The sequence below is a fragment of the Podarcis tiliguerta genome, assembly GCF_965153285.1.
Source record: "Podarcis tiliguerta genome assembly, chromosome: 2".
Classification (NCBI taxonomy): domain Eukaryota; kingdom Metazoa; phylum Chordata; class Lepidosauria; order Squamata; family Lacertidae; genus Podarcis; species Podarcis tiliguerta.
Window position 1 is genome coordinate 40,018,459 of NC_139535.1, and position 13,807 is coordinate 40,032,265.

Sequence of the window (13,807 nt, forward strand, 5' to 3'; positions counted from 1 at the left end):
TAAAATGCCAAGGTCTTGGGTTCAATCCCTTTACGGGCCACTTGCATATTCCTGAATTGCAGGGAGGTTGCACCAGATGATCCTCAGGGGCCTTTTCAACTCTACAATTCTATGATACCTATTTCCCATTTCTTCCTCGATAGCCCTGGGTATGCAAGGAATGCAGAATCACCCTCTGCATATTTTGGATTAATGCCATTGCAGACAGACCTCTTGTACTCTGACACAACCGTAGGAGAAATTAATGAGCAGCAGCTGGCTGGCGGCCTGCTGTTCATCCTGGTTTAGATCCTGAAATAAGAATGGCCACCTGAAGAAATTCCATAGTGAAGGAGAAAGCGATCCCAACTGTGCAAGGTCATGTCAAAATATAGATGTCCCGGTCAGCCGTGGCTGCTTGCTGAGAATTCCAAGCAGTTCTGCCTGTATGGGAACAGCCAGAGGCAGGTGACCCCATTGCCGCATCTTGCTAAGGACTTTGCGGAAGCACACATGCTAAAGCCAACAACATTTTCAATTGCAGCCTTGAGCAAATGGCATGTTTACATATAATTGTTCTAGCAGGGTCATGTTTGCTTGTTGGTATACATAAAGGTTTGGTTCCCCAAAGGGAGTTCACCGCATGACAGTTTCCACTGAGTCATAATGGAAATGTCATTCCCCTTTCTGGCAATGTCACATTACAATGGGGGGTGGTGGTGGCTATACTTGCTAGGCAAATAAAATTACCTTCTCTTTCTCATTGTCTTCCACAAAACAGGAAGTAAGAAATAAAAGTAGCCACATTGGCCTCTCAGATATGCACAAGGAATAAATACTTTTTGCCTATTTCCTGGACACATACCACACACAGGCTTACTCATGAGACAATTACAGGAACTTCTAATTTCCCTGTCATGTAATGAAGGGTAGGAGCCCTTTCTTTCCACCACTTTGAATCCCTTCCATTTCTGTCTATGGGATATACTGCTATATTTGGGTATTGCAGATATTTTCTAATGGTACACCACAGGATGCCTGCTTAAAACAACGTACTTCAGGTGTGATAGCCCTTAATATTCATATTGAAAAGATGAGTTGGCAACCAACATTAGGTATATTCATCTCTCCATCTTTGAAGCCCTAGCACAGGGGTGGCTAACCCATGGCCCACGTATGCCCCCAAAGTTTTTATGGTTCCCAAGACACCCTCAAATTTGTTGTTTTCTAATGAAGCTAAGAAAAAAATGACTGTTTCCATGCCCCACCCCCCTGATGCCAAAAAGTATATTTGTGGCTCTCCAAGCCCTTCGTCCATTTTTCTTTCTTTCCTGAGTGTCCCCACAGTAACCCCACTGTGATACTAAAAGTATTTTGGGAGGTCCCTGAAGGGCTCCCGAAAGTTATCCTTTAATATAACAACTGTCTACTCCCACAGATCCCTTGCTGCGAGTCTGTTATTCCAAAAGCTTTTTCTTCCCACCCCCCAAAAATGTGCGCTTTCAAAAACCCATGTTGATGTGCAACTCCCAGAGAGTCCGCCATGAGTCAGTGTGACCCTTGGCCCCCAAAAGGCTAGTCACCTCTATCCTAGCTAAAGACGATGACTTGTGCATAATTCATGTTGTAATTTTGCTTGTTTACCTTATGGTGCAATTGTTTAGTTGCTTTTCTGGTTGGCCACTGAGAGAAAAAGACGCTGGACTAGATCCAGCAGGCATGTTCTTATGTTCCTGAAGACAGCTATCATGTCTTCTAACCTTCTAACAAGCCCACCTCTTTCAACTGTTTCCCATCGCCATCCTCCGGGCACACACTAGGGCAGGGGGCGGGGGGCAGGGAGACAATGGGGAGTGGTAAGAAGCGGGGGGGGGCTGTTCCAGGGACATCCCAGGAGGGGGATGAATGCTTGGAGGTGGGCGAGTCTGTAACAATGTCACAGCATTTCAAGCAACTTCTTTTGTGTTCTCAGTGTCAAGGTTCTCAACTTAGTAAAGCCTGTGTATAAACCCATCATTATCCTGGCTACCTTCCTCTGGACTGTTAGTAACTGTATTGTATTTGCATTGTAAATGTATTTCACAAAGAATAAATGCTACTGGGGAAAGGAGGTGGCAGTTGGCAGTTGGCTGGTTATTCCATTAGTTCATTCTTTGAGCATGTGGGAGTGTGGTGACTTCAAGCAGACGCTTTCTGAAGGAGTTTGTGAGGACAGTCAAGTTATGGATAAATAACTTACGCTCTGCTATGAAGGAGTTTTGAAAACAAAAGGACTAAACCCTCTCTTGGACTCAGGGAAGAGAAACGCATTGTATTCATATATGAGAATATATGAGAATATTTGTTGTTCAACTGCTGCCAACCTGACAAGTAAATATTTATTTTCAAGTTTGTGTAAGGAATATGTCAATTGGTAAAGTATGAGACTCTTAATCTCAGGGTCTTGGGTTTGAGCCCCACGTTGGGCAAAAGATTCCTGCATTGCAAAGGGCTAAACTAGATGACCCTCATGGTACCTTCCAACTCTATGATTCTATGATTTTATGACGAATAGCTAACACAGACTTGCTCCAGTTTGTCAAAATCCTTAATATGTGGACACAGTACTTAACACGGGACACAGTACTCCCAACTCTTTCTATTTCTATTTTCTCAATGCAAGCTGTCTGGGTAGTTTTGGGTCAGTCACTCTCTCTCAGCCTAACCTACCACACAGGATTGTTGTGAATATAACATTTGCTTGCTTGCTTGCTTGCTTGCTTGCTTGCTTGCTTGCTTGCTTGTTTGTTTGCTCGCTCGCTCGCTTGCTTGCTTGCTTCTTTCACTGCATTTATCTCCCACCCTTTTCTCCAAGGAGCCTATGGTGGAATATATGGGTCTTCTCTTCCTCATTTAATCCCCATAACAACCCGGGGGGAGGAGACCATGCCCACCATCCCAAGTTGTTCCTTGCAGGAAAGATGAGCTAAAAATAAAAACCAATCAATCACATAAAATGCACATTACTGCTGTCTGATTATAAATGCTTTTAGCGATTGTGAGCTTGGAACTTGGAGATGCTATTTATTTGGATTAACCAGAAGCAAAAATAGGGGAGTACGATTCTGTGTATATCAGGCTTGGTGGCTGCCTTCTCAAATTCAGAGAGTAACTGTAGACAAAGTAATGTGTGTATCAAAGGAGCTTGGTTTGCTGTGAGCCTGATCTTACTTGAATATGAGAGAACTCCTGCCTAACCCAGCTAAGTACCCAACATTGCCATTTACTTAAAAGGCATGTATAATGCAAATGGGACCACTTGCGTCTTCTGTGTGTGTTAGGCAGGTGCTTAAGTGCTTTGCTGGAAGAAACTGTACTGGCTGCGCTGCATCGTGTAGAATCAAACCCCTCAGGCGTACAAACGGCACATCTCACTCCCACTATATTTGCATGAATGCAATGAACCCAAGCTGGTATGTTGTTAAGAGGGTAAATGATGCCAGGGGTGTTTGGGGTGGGTGGGGGTGGTTTCCTTTTAATAGAGGAAAGAAATCAACTGCATATAATTAGAGCAGGGTATATAGTAGGTGTTGTGAGAACAATGGAGGAAAGAAGTAGAAATGAGTGGGGGAAGTACAGACTGATGGGAGAGAGAGACCATAATGGGGGGGGGGGGTGAGAAGACAGTGTTGTGCCTGCTGCTACACATTCACAGCAGGATTTGCAAAGGGTTACTTCATTTTGGCATCCACAGGTAAATAGAATTTATAAGATCCTTCTGCTCCACTTCACTGCAGCAACCTCTTTAATTGCAGAAGGGTAATTTGATTTGTGAAGAAGATTTAATCAGATGCATGTGCCAAGCCATTTGCAATTCTGCTGAATAGGCGCATGAAGATCTGCTTCACTGATGATGACAATGGCAATGTGTAGGGGAAAAAATTATGCAAGAAGCAGTATTAATGTCAAATCTGGGAAATATGGATAGGACAAAGAAACATTAAGAACGAGCCATGTCTCTAAGTTAAGGTATCAGGAAACTGCTAGGAAGAGCAGCAGACAAAGGAAACAAGAGGATATGAAGCATGAACAAGAGGAATTTGCATGTGTGTGGGAAATCCCACACACAGAGCGCTCCAATAACATGCAAAGTGGCTTGAGAAAGGGACATCCAAAATGCTCACATGATCCAGGTGAGCTGCTTATAAATGGCAGAGAAGTCATTAACCAGTCTCCTGGGAGAGATTGGACATTAAGGAGAGGACCAGGTTACTGGAAGAGATATGATTCTTGATACCCAAGGATGGATGCCAGGAGCTGTAGCACAAAGCATGGGTACAGGATGGAAAAATATCAACATTTAGCCTACCCTGCAGATTCACAAATACATTTTTGTGTGTGCATCAGATGCTTTGGCCCCAGAAGATAATGTCAAAAAGCACTGAAAACCACTGTGTTGGATTTTGGGCCACGCTAGACTGGCGTTTTTTGTGGTTACTGTATATTCTGCAACATATCAACAGTGCAATGAAAGTGCATTAGTGGTGGGTTTATAATGGACACAACATTTGGCTTTATTAGTTCTGCAATGATTCGCCAATGTTACCACATTATTGCCATCTGGAAGGACACTCTTGCACTACAGCACAACAAAAGCTGGTCAAAAAAATAATCTGGATCATTTGTGGTATAAAAACATGCAAGATGTAAACAGGAACTTAAATGCACTGATTGGAAATGAAGTAGTATGATTGCTGCAAAACATTTGCAGGCATAAACAGCATTGATGGTGGGATCACATATAACTGCCCCACTACCATCGTAATCACAAATCATTGGGAAAGCATAATAAAAAGAGTGTCTGGAGGGGCTCTTTGTGTCATTGCTACCTCTTACTCTTGCCACCTCTCACTTTTGTTCAAGACCCAAGGCTACACAAATGTGTGGAATCCATGAATGTCCATGAGATGCTCTGGATTCTAGCAAAGAAAGGTCTCTGGGATATTATTATATTATATTATATTATATTATATTATATTATATTATATTATATTATATTATATTATATTATTATTTTCCTAGGGAGGGACGCGGGTGGCGCTGTGGGTTAAACCACAGAGCATGGGATTTACTGACCAGAAGGTTGGCAGTTCGAATCCCTGCGACGGGGTGAGTTCCCGTTGCTCGATCCCTGCTCCTGCCAACCTAGCAGTTTGAAAGCATGTCAAAGTGCAAGTAGATAAATAGGTACCGCTCTGGCGGGAAGGCAAACAGCATTTCCGTGCGCTGCTCTGGTTTGCCAGAAGGGGCTTAGTCATGCTGGCCACATGACTAGGAAGCTGTACGCCAGCTCCCTCAGCCAAAAAAGCGAGATGAGCACCGCAACCCCAGAGTCGGTCATGACTGGACCTAATGGTCAGGGGTCCCTTTACCTTTACTATAAATTCCTAGAGAAGAAAACAATATAGAGAAATAGGAGCTACTCTCGGATCCTATCGTTACTATAAATCAACACATATGAATGGCTACAGAGCAAAACAGGCACTCTAGTGCTTGGCCTAGACAGAGGATCCTTGAAAAGCATCTGGCCTTGAAAAAGTCTACTTGCACCTCATAAGTTAAGCTAGTTAACACTTTAAGAATCATGAGCATAGGCAGCATTTATCGATAGTTGGGTGGTCCTTGACAAAGGTGAATGTGACATTTATCTTAAACAGATGCTGGGTGGTCCTTGGCTACAGCATACAGTGAATAAGCAAATCCTTATCCTTAAGCAAGAAACACATGTAGCAGGGAATCTCTACCAGGGCGTAGCTGACCCTAAAGACAATAAAGCTAATGGTAAAGCTCTTACTGGGGGTCTAATGACATGTCTACATGGCTGTGTTCCACACTATCATTATGGCACCAAACCAGAAGCAAGGGGAACACATGGAAAGCATCTTCTCCAAAGCAGACATAATTTCCATCACCTGTGAAATCAGAAAGTTGGTCGTGCAGATTGGGTGGCCAGTACTGATATCTAACCAATTCCTTTTTGCACTGTGACTGCCAGGAACAGAAGGGGAATAAGAGACAAAATATTGGCATCACTGTCCAAATACACTGCACGAAACATACAGTCAAGCCCTTTCCATGCCTCATGCCAGTATGCCACAATGGAACCCTTCGTGTGAGCATTAAAAACAAACAAACTATGCCCACAAGGCATTCTCACAGCTTCCTAATTCTTTCTTTTTTATTTTTAGCATTGATATGTTGTAATAAATAGATTTCCTTTTTTCCTTCCTGTTAAAGCTTTGCCAATGGTCTCGCATATCTCCCCCATCCAATATTGTATTTTGTTGTGTTCAAGGACACCATCCGCTGGAAAGACCTTGTGTGCATGCTCCATCAAAATGAATGGGAGTGGCTCTAACTGCCAAATTTGCTTGCATAATCCCCATTTAATTGCATAATCCCAATTCAGGACCACAATACCACATGGACCACCTATCTCCATATGAACAGCCCTGGACCCATCATCTAAGGCCCTTTTTTGTGTGCCTCCTACACAAGAGATCCGGGGGGTGGCAGCACAAGAATGGGCCTTTTCTTCAATGGCTCCCTGCTTGTGAAATAAGCTCACCTGGGAGGCTCACCTGGCACCTTCATTGCATATATTTAGGCATTTCTCTCTAACCAGACCTTTGGCTGATTAACATTATATGGTCTTTAATATGGTGTTGAAGGGGGGAGGGTTCTTGGTTTGTGTTTGCTTTATTATGTATTTTGTGTTCTCATTTTGCATTTTTATGAGGGGAACCGCCCTGTGATTTTCAGATGTAGGTTGGTTAATAATAATAATAATAATAATAATAATAATAATAGGAACTATGCAATGTTGAGCATGTGCTCTTATGTAGCTTCCACTCCTTTCAATGAGGGTTGTAGGGGAGGACTTCTTGGTCGGTTGTATTCAAAGTAAACTTCTGAAGATTCTTTGATATTACATTCTAAATGTTCTAATATAAATAAATATGTTTATTTAAAATATATATATATATATATATATATATATATATATATATATATTTATTTATATAAATAAATTTTATAGAAGCCGGAACCACACTGGGGCAAGAAGATACACGGTATTTTTCTGTGTATAAGACTATGCTTTTTGCTATAAAAAAAAAATAATTAGCCAAAAATTGGGTGTCATCTAGTGAATGCAGATAGTGAATGCAGAGGGGGGGACGTGCGATTAATGGCAGCAGCAAGCAGGAGATTGGCAGCGGCAACTAGGCGGGTGATTGGTGGCTGCGGCAAGGCCTGCTGGCAATTGACTGTGGCTGTGGCAATTGGGCAGGTAATTGGCAGCTGCGGCAAGTGGACGGGTAGGCTGTTTGTGGGGGCAAGTGGGCAGACAACTGGCGGCTCCAGCAAGGTGTGTGATCGGCAGTGGTGGGCAGGTGGGTGAGTGATTGGTGGAAGTGAACTCCCACCCATCCACCCCCCAAAAAGCTAAACAACTTAATTTCTTAATTTCAGGTTAAAAAAAATAGGGGGTGTCTTATACATGGGGGCGTCTTATACACAGAAAAATACAGTAATATGCTTTGCATTTCCTCCCGCCTCCAATTGAATTTGCATGGGAATCCTGTACGTACCACTTTCAAAAGAATATAGATGTGCTACAGAGCATTTAGTACAGCATAGGGAAACAAGGCAAATACTTACTGTCGTTTTGAGCACTAGAGGGCAGAGTAATAATGACTTCATTTGCCAAGGGTATCCACTGACACCTTTGAACAACCTTTGCTTCTTAGAAACCTACTCTGTCATGTGCCTTTTATTGTTTCCTTCCCCATCAACGGGTTTTGACTCGCCTCTGATGTCACTGTCACCGTCCTCTCTGCCCCGCTGTCACAACTGCTGTGAGAGGGAGCAGCACCCGTTTCCTGGAGCAGAGGAGGACTTAAATGAAGTGCCTGGAGGGAGATCTTAATCTCCTCATTGTGGATACAGACAACATGTTCAACAGATCTGTTCTTTGATGACATTTCCCCAGTTGCCATGGTGGGAGCCCTGTGAATACTGGAGAGGCTGTCAATCATTTCATTAGCCACAGCGGTTTTTCAAAACATATTTCTGTTCATTTACATTTGTAACCTGGCCTGCACTACGTAGTTCCAGGACTGGCAAGAACACTGATCCGTCTAATTCCGTAAGCAGATAAAACAACACTGAATTTTGTGTATGTTTTTAGCTGAAAGGACCCAGCCATTGGCAGCATGGCAGGCCCACAAGAGTTTTGCTGAACATCCATGCTAGTTTCACAGAAAAAGCCTAGCCATTGTCTTCCTTTTGGCTGGGCTTTCTTTCCATCTTCCGGCAGCTAATCCGCCCCAGATAAACACCGGAAGATTGGGGCGTGGGGGGGAGCAGTGAGACAATGGCACAACTCCTTCTCTCCAGCAAAGAGCTATTCCTGTTCTGTTGAGTTGAGAAGGGGAGGGTCCAGCTCTCTCTCCCTCCCCCCCCCCCTTTTCAGGCTGCCCCAGCCTTCCCTGCTGTTGAGATAGTTGTGGGAGGGAAACTTTGGGGATTTAAAGGCTTTTTCCCCTGCAGGAGAAGCTGCAATATGTCACCAGGTTTTCATTCTACATTCTGAAGCCTATGGGCAATTTAGTGAATAAGCTAAAGAGTGCCGGAGGGCTGCTTCAGTGTAATGACCCCTCCAGACAACCTGTTTATACAACAGTCACCCTGGTCTGCTTGCACAAAGCTTATGTGGTGGTTGGGTTATATCTCCCCTGGGCCATGGCGCCTACTCGGTGATTTAGTTTACTTACAGGTTGACACGAAAATAAAATGCACACTTTTATGCAGAGCACCTTTTGAGCAAAGGTGAGGTGAAAATGCCAATGAATAAATAGAATATTTAGGCACAATACTGCGCCAACTACATAAGAGTATGCTGAAAAAGCACCTCTTTGCCTTGTCCATTGGCACCTATTTTGAAAGACCCAGCTGCTTGACTTCTGATTGAAAATTGTTCAAACCAATTTTTATACTGTGTTTCTACATTGTTGTAACTTGCCCTGGGCCGTTATGGTGAAGGGGGGGTAGGTAGTAATTGATGATAGCACATAAATAAATAATTAACATTTTATTGGGGGAGGGGGGATAGAAAAAGTGTAGCATAAAAAGAAGCAAAACCAATTATTATTAGCAACATAGGAAGCAACCATATACTAAGTCAAATTGTTGGTTTATCAAGCTCAGTATTGTCTAAACTGACTGGCAATGTCTGTCCAAAGTTTGAGACAGGAAGTCTCTCTGAGCCACAACTTGAGATGCTGGGAATTGAATCTGGGAGCTTTGGCATGCAAAGCAGATACTCAACCACTTCCCCATATGTGTATTCATTGCTTAGCTTGGGTGTAATTTCCCACCAGGGCTCCACACATACATCTTCTTTAGTAATTTTTTCAAGGCATATCAGTATGGCACTGACTGCATGGCTTCTGAGCCCTTCATATGCTATGGCAGCAATACCCTGGCTAAGTGTCTCCTATGCAAGACCCTGTGGCAGCCATATAGGGTGTGCAGTGCATGAGAGTCGACAAGCTCCATGGGGCCGACCAAAAATGATAATTTTGTTGCATGCCGCAGTTACGCAATAATTTCAGTGTTTTATTTATTATTTCTGATAATATTCTAATATAACTTTGTCACATCAATTAGCATTACACATTAAAAAGCACCCATAATTTCTGCATGTTCTAAAGATAGGTTAACAAGCAAAATAAATAAGCAGGACTAATTAACTAACTGTGTATTATCTGTGGTCTCCCAAAATGGAGCCTAGGAACTTGAAAATGGCAGTAGCTTTGTCAAGGGAGCAAGGGTTGTCATGCCACCAAGGAAGATCTTGAATTAAACCCCCTAGACTCCAGGGATAGCATACTATTCACTTGTCCACAATGGAAGCAGATTATCTTTGTAATATCAAATTCATATGGATAAATATAAATTCTCTCAAGTATTTATAGCCCAGCCTTTCAGAAAAGTGCCTTTTTAATGCTTCGTCTTCTTTTTTATTACTGGTGATGATGTCAACATAACCTACTTTATAAGCCCCACATAACTAATATAACAAAAGAGAGAGAGAGAAAGAAACTGTAATTCTTTGCTGGATGGCACGTTGCCGCATTTCAGCAGCCAAAGTGGACAGAATTATGGAGGAAGTTTTATTATTGTGCAGCCTGGCTCTCTCACACGGCCTTCCCAATTGACAAAAGCACCATCCATCATGCTTTGCATTCCAATTTTTCTATGCGTTCTTTTCCAGCTCATCATAACATAATTATGTCCCTTCTGTTTCTCCCAGCCAGGAAGCGGGACTTTTCGTCTGCTAAGGCAACATCTGCATAATATAAAGATGACAAACCCTCAACAATTGTGAAAATGTGGCTGAAACCTGCCCATATTGCATAGTTTATAAATGTTGAGAGGTGGCATAGCTGATTTCCAAAGGGAGTAACGTGGATTTCCAAAGGGAGTAACGTGGGCCTGCAACTTCATTGGTTACCATTTGCAAATTTTATGCTACTGTGTGCTTACGGGTCTCAAATCTTTGAAGACCCTAGGAACACTGTCCTGGTAAGAAGTGACTAGCACTGGAGAGAACTGAGTTAAGAATGCTTGTAAACCTTTAAGAATATTACTGTGGAAATTTGAAGCTTTCTTCTCACTTAAGAAGAGTAATTAGCAGCACAATATACATTTTTGTGGTTACTTTCCCCAAAGAATCTGGACAACAATTCCCAGCCCCCTTAACAAGCTATAGTTCCCAGGATTCTTTTTCTGAGTCTAGGCTGTTTTCCATAAGTTTTTAAAAATAATTTTTATTAAAGATTTTCTTTGTTTACAAAAGTATGTGCATTGTCTCTTTCTTCAGGTTGTGTTTTCTACCGATCAGTTACGTTTGTTTTGAGACAGTGTTATTGCAAATTGCTTCTGAAGCAATGCCAAAACTGGATGTGAAAACTCAGGGTCCATCCATTAGCTCCCAAAATGCCTGAAGGTGATCCTGTATCTTTTCAAAGAGAACTTTTAATGGAACATATGTTGTATCTGAAATGAGTCAAGTGTTGGATCTGAAAATTTAGGGTCCAACCAACTACCAAGTCTCAGCATGCCTGAGCGTGATCCCAGACTTTCCAAGAGCATCTCCAAATACATCTCACACCCAAAGGAAGCATGATTAAGCAAATATATTGAGTAAAGTAAGAATGTAAGCACTGGTTCATTAACAGTTTGTGAAAGTCTGGCATAAGCCCTTAAGTGTGCCAAAAATACTTCTTTAAACACCGGTACTCTAAATTTCCCAGTCTTGGTTGTTTCTAGCTTCTAGCAAATAAATAAATAAATCCAGTTTCTAGCAAGAAAAAAGGTACTTACCTTTAACTTTTATTTATTTAAATGAAAGAAGACATATAAATTTGGCATGGGGAAAGACAAATCTGCAAATAATTTCCCTTTTCCTTTTCGTTCCCTCATTTTGTGTTTGTGTAAAAGGAAAACACAAGACACACAGTGAGCTAAAACAACTGAAGAGTTATTGAGAGTCCTTTAAGATAACAAGCCTAGTTAGAATGGTAAATCTTGATAAAGAAACAGATTTCAGTTCTGAGAAATGTTTACGGTGAATCAATGGTAAAAAGAAAGAAAAGTATATGTTTCAATATTATGAGAATTGCTTATCCTTTTAAAGAAAAAGTGTAAGTACCTCATTCTATATTATTTTTTAAATTGCTTGTTAAAAATAGGTCAAAATTTAGATATGGAAAGTCCTTTTCAGTGGTACAACAAAAGTGATCTGGATGGTGTAAATTAAAACCTCTTCATGCATTTGGCTCCTTAATCTCATTGGATGTCTTCTTGATCTGAACCTCTGAGAACCAAGGGAGAAAAATTAAATTTCATGTCTGCATAGCTAATTCCACAAGTCTAAAGAACTTTTCAGTTTTCCTTCTTACTCAGAGCTGATCTTTAAAGCTTAATCTTCAGTTAAGAATAGCTCTTTAATCTTCAGTCATAAATTGATCCCCATGCCAACATTTTCTTATTCTGAAGACACCACTTTGTACTGTGGTCAGTACAAAGTTACATAAGCAAAGCATCTGAGAGGGAAACTGCCATTGTCTGTGGAACCTTTACTAAGTGTCCTCACTGAAGTTAGTAACAGCAGGTTTATTAAACAAAGCTTTATGCAACTTCCTGGCAGAGTTCTTAAGGCCATAGCACAGTTTCTCCTACATACCATACATTCAAAAACATTTAAAGCACACACACACACCCCCCGCAAGAATGCTGGGAATTGCAGTTTATGCCTCACAGAGCTACAATTCCTATCCCCCTTAACAAACTGCAATTCCTTGAAACTAGTAAATGAAAGGTAAAGATATGGAAACATTGGATGTGTTTTTAAATTTGTTTTGTTTTTCTTGTTGTTTAGATGTATTGTTTTATCTCTTTTTTATATATAATTTTTCTTTCTTTTTATTATTTTTGATGTATTGCTTGTTAAATTCTTTATTGTCTTTTTTCTTTTTTCTTCTTTTCTGTAACTATTAAATTTTAATAAATATTGTTTTTTTTAAAAAACAACAAACTGCAATTCCCAGCATTCTTGGGGGTGGCACACTTTAAATGTGCAGTGTCTACACAACCTTGTGTATGGACTGGTTTCTATATCATGCTAAATCAAACCATATCTTTGTGTGAATGTGCTCAGGTTTCTTTGCTCCTCCCTAGTTATTTTTGTTGCTGTGCCTTAATGACAGCTCATGGTTAGCCTGCAGAGAGCTAATTCATGGGTCTGGATATGGACAAAACACTAAACCAGACATTGGCTTAGCTCCTCTCTGGGAGCCTGCATGTTCACACTAAGCCATGCTTTGACATGCAAACTAGGCCAATGTGAAGAGAGTGGGGCATGAGCACAAATAGAGTGTTATGTACTGAAGTTCTCATCCTGGGCCAGCAGGGGGATACTGTAGATAGTTATGCAAATAAGGGATCGAAAGTGACATTCAGTGATTGGATAGTTTTAGAAAGTTGTTACAATTATGTGTACTGGAGCTCTATATAAGCAGGCTGACTGAACCCTTCAGCTCAGTTCTGTTCTGATCTCTGAATAAACAAGAGCTGTTTGAAGAATTGCTGTGTCGTCTGATATGTTCACCCACAACTTAACACAGAGGATTGTCCTCTGTAAAGTTGAGCACATGGCCACCATAGTCCTTCCCCACCAGTACAGCAAAAGCAAGGCTGACTTGCCCCAGTTAATAAAGTCCAGCTCCAAGTCCCAGTTCTCTTAAAATTGGTTCACAATTTTATTTTTATAGCTACATGTCAATTTATACAGGGGAAGCACAAATGCCAGGTGGTGAGTTGTCTCACCAAGTCCCAATGTGCCCCCGCGATGTGACATTAATACAGCTCTCTCAAAGTGCCAAGTCAAATAATATTGAGCCAAGCCTATTTATATCTTCTGGCTTTCATTCCATCCACATGTGACTCTGGTATATGCAGCAGGCAAAAGGAGGCTTGCTTTTCCGCCTCTCCGTCTGTACCTCTCTACTCCTCCCATCCTGGTCCCCCAAAGCAGAAAAGACCCAGAAGTAACAGAAATTACATAAATGCCGAGAGAAAAAGGTAAATATGTCTCTTTTGGAAATGGATACAAATGTGGTAGCAAGGCTGAGCTTTAGGTGGCAGGGAAGTGATGTGGTTATATTTGTGATGGGAATACGGACCTAAGCTAGGCCTTGAGAAACAAAAAGAAAAATTTAAC

At 41.5% G+C, this 13,807-nt stretch overlaps 2 protein-coding genes across 10 annotated transcripts in view; one reads left to right on the forward strand and one right to left on the reverse strand.

Moving 5' to 3' along the window:
* MGLL (monoglyceride lipase) overlaps positions 1-13,807 on the reverse strand; it is a 150,443-nt gene that overhangs the window by 88,092 nt on the left and 48,544 nt on the right. The gene's annotated exons all lie outside the window — the stretch shown is intronic.
* KBTBD12 (kelch repeat and BTB domain containing 12) overlaps positions 13,341-13,807 on the forward strand; it is a 51,064-nt gene continuing 50,597 nt past the window's right edge. For 6 of the 9 annotated variants that reach the window (XR_014506128.1, XR_014506129.1, XR_014506130.1 and 3 more), the window contains exon 1: positions 13,443-13,668. The gene's annotated coding sequence lies outside the window, so the exon portion shown is untranslated. Of the gene's footprint in view, positions 13,669-13,807 lie in introns of all 9 variants that reach the window. The other 3 variants (XR_014506127.1, XM_083418513.1, XM_083418512.1) reach the window with 3 other exon arrangements.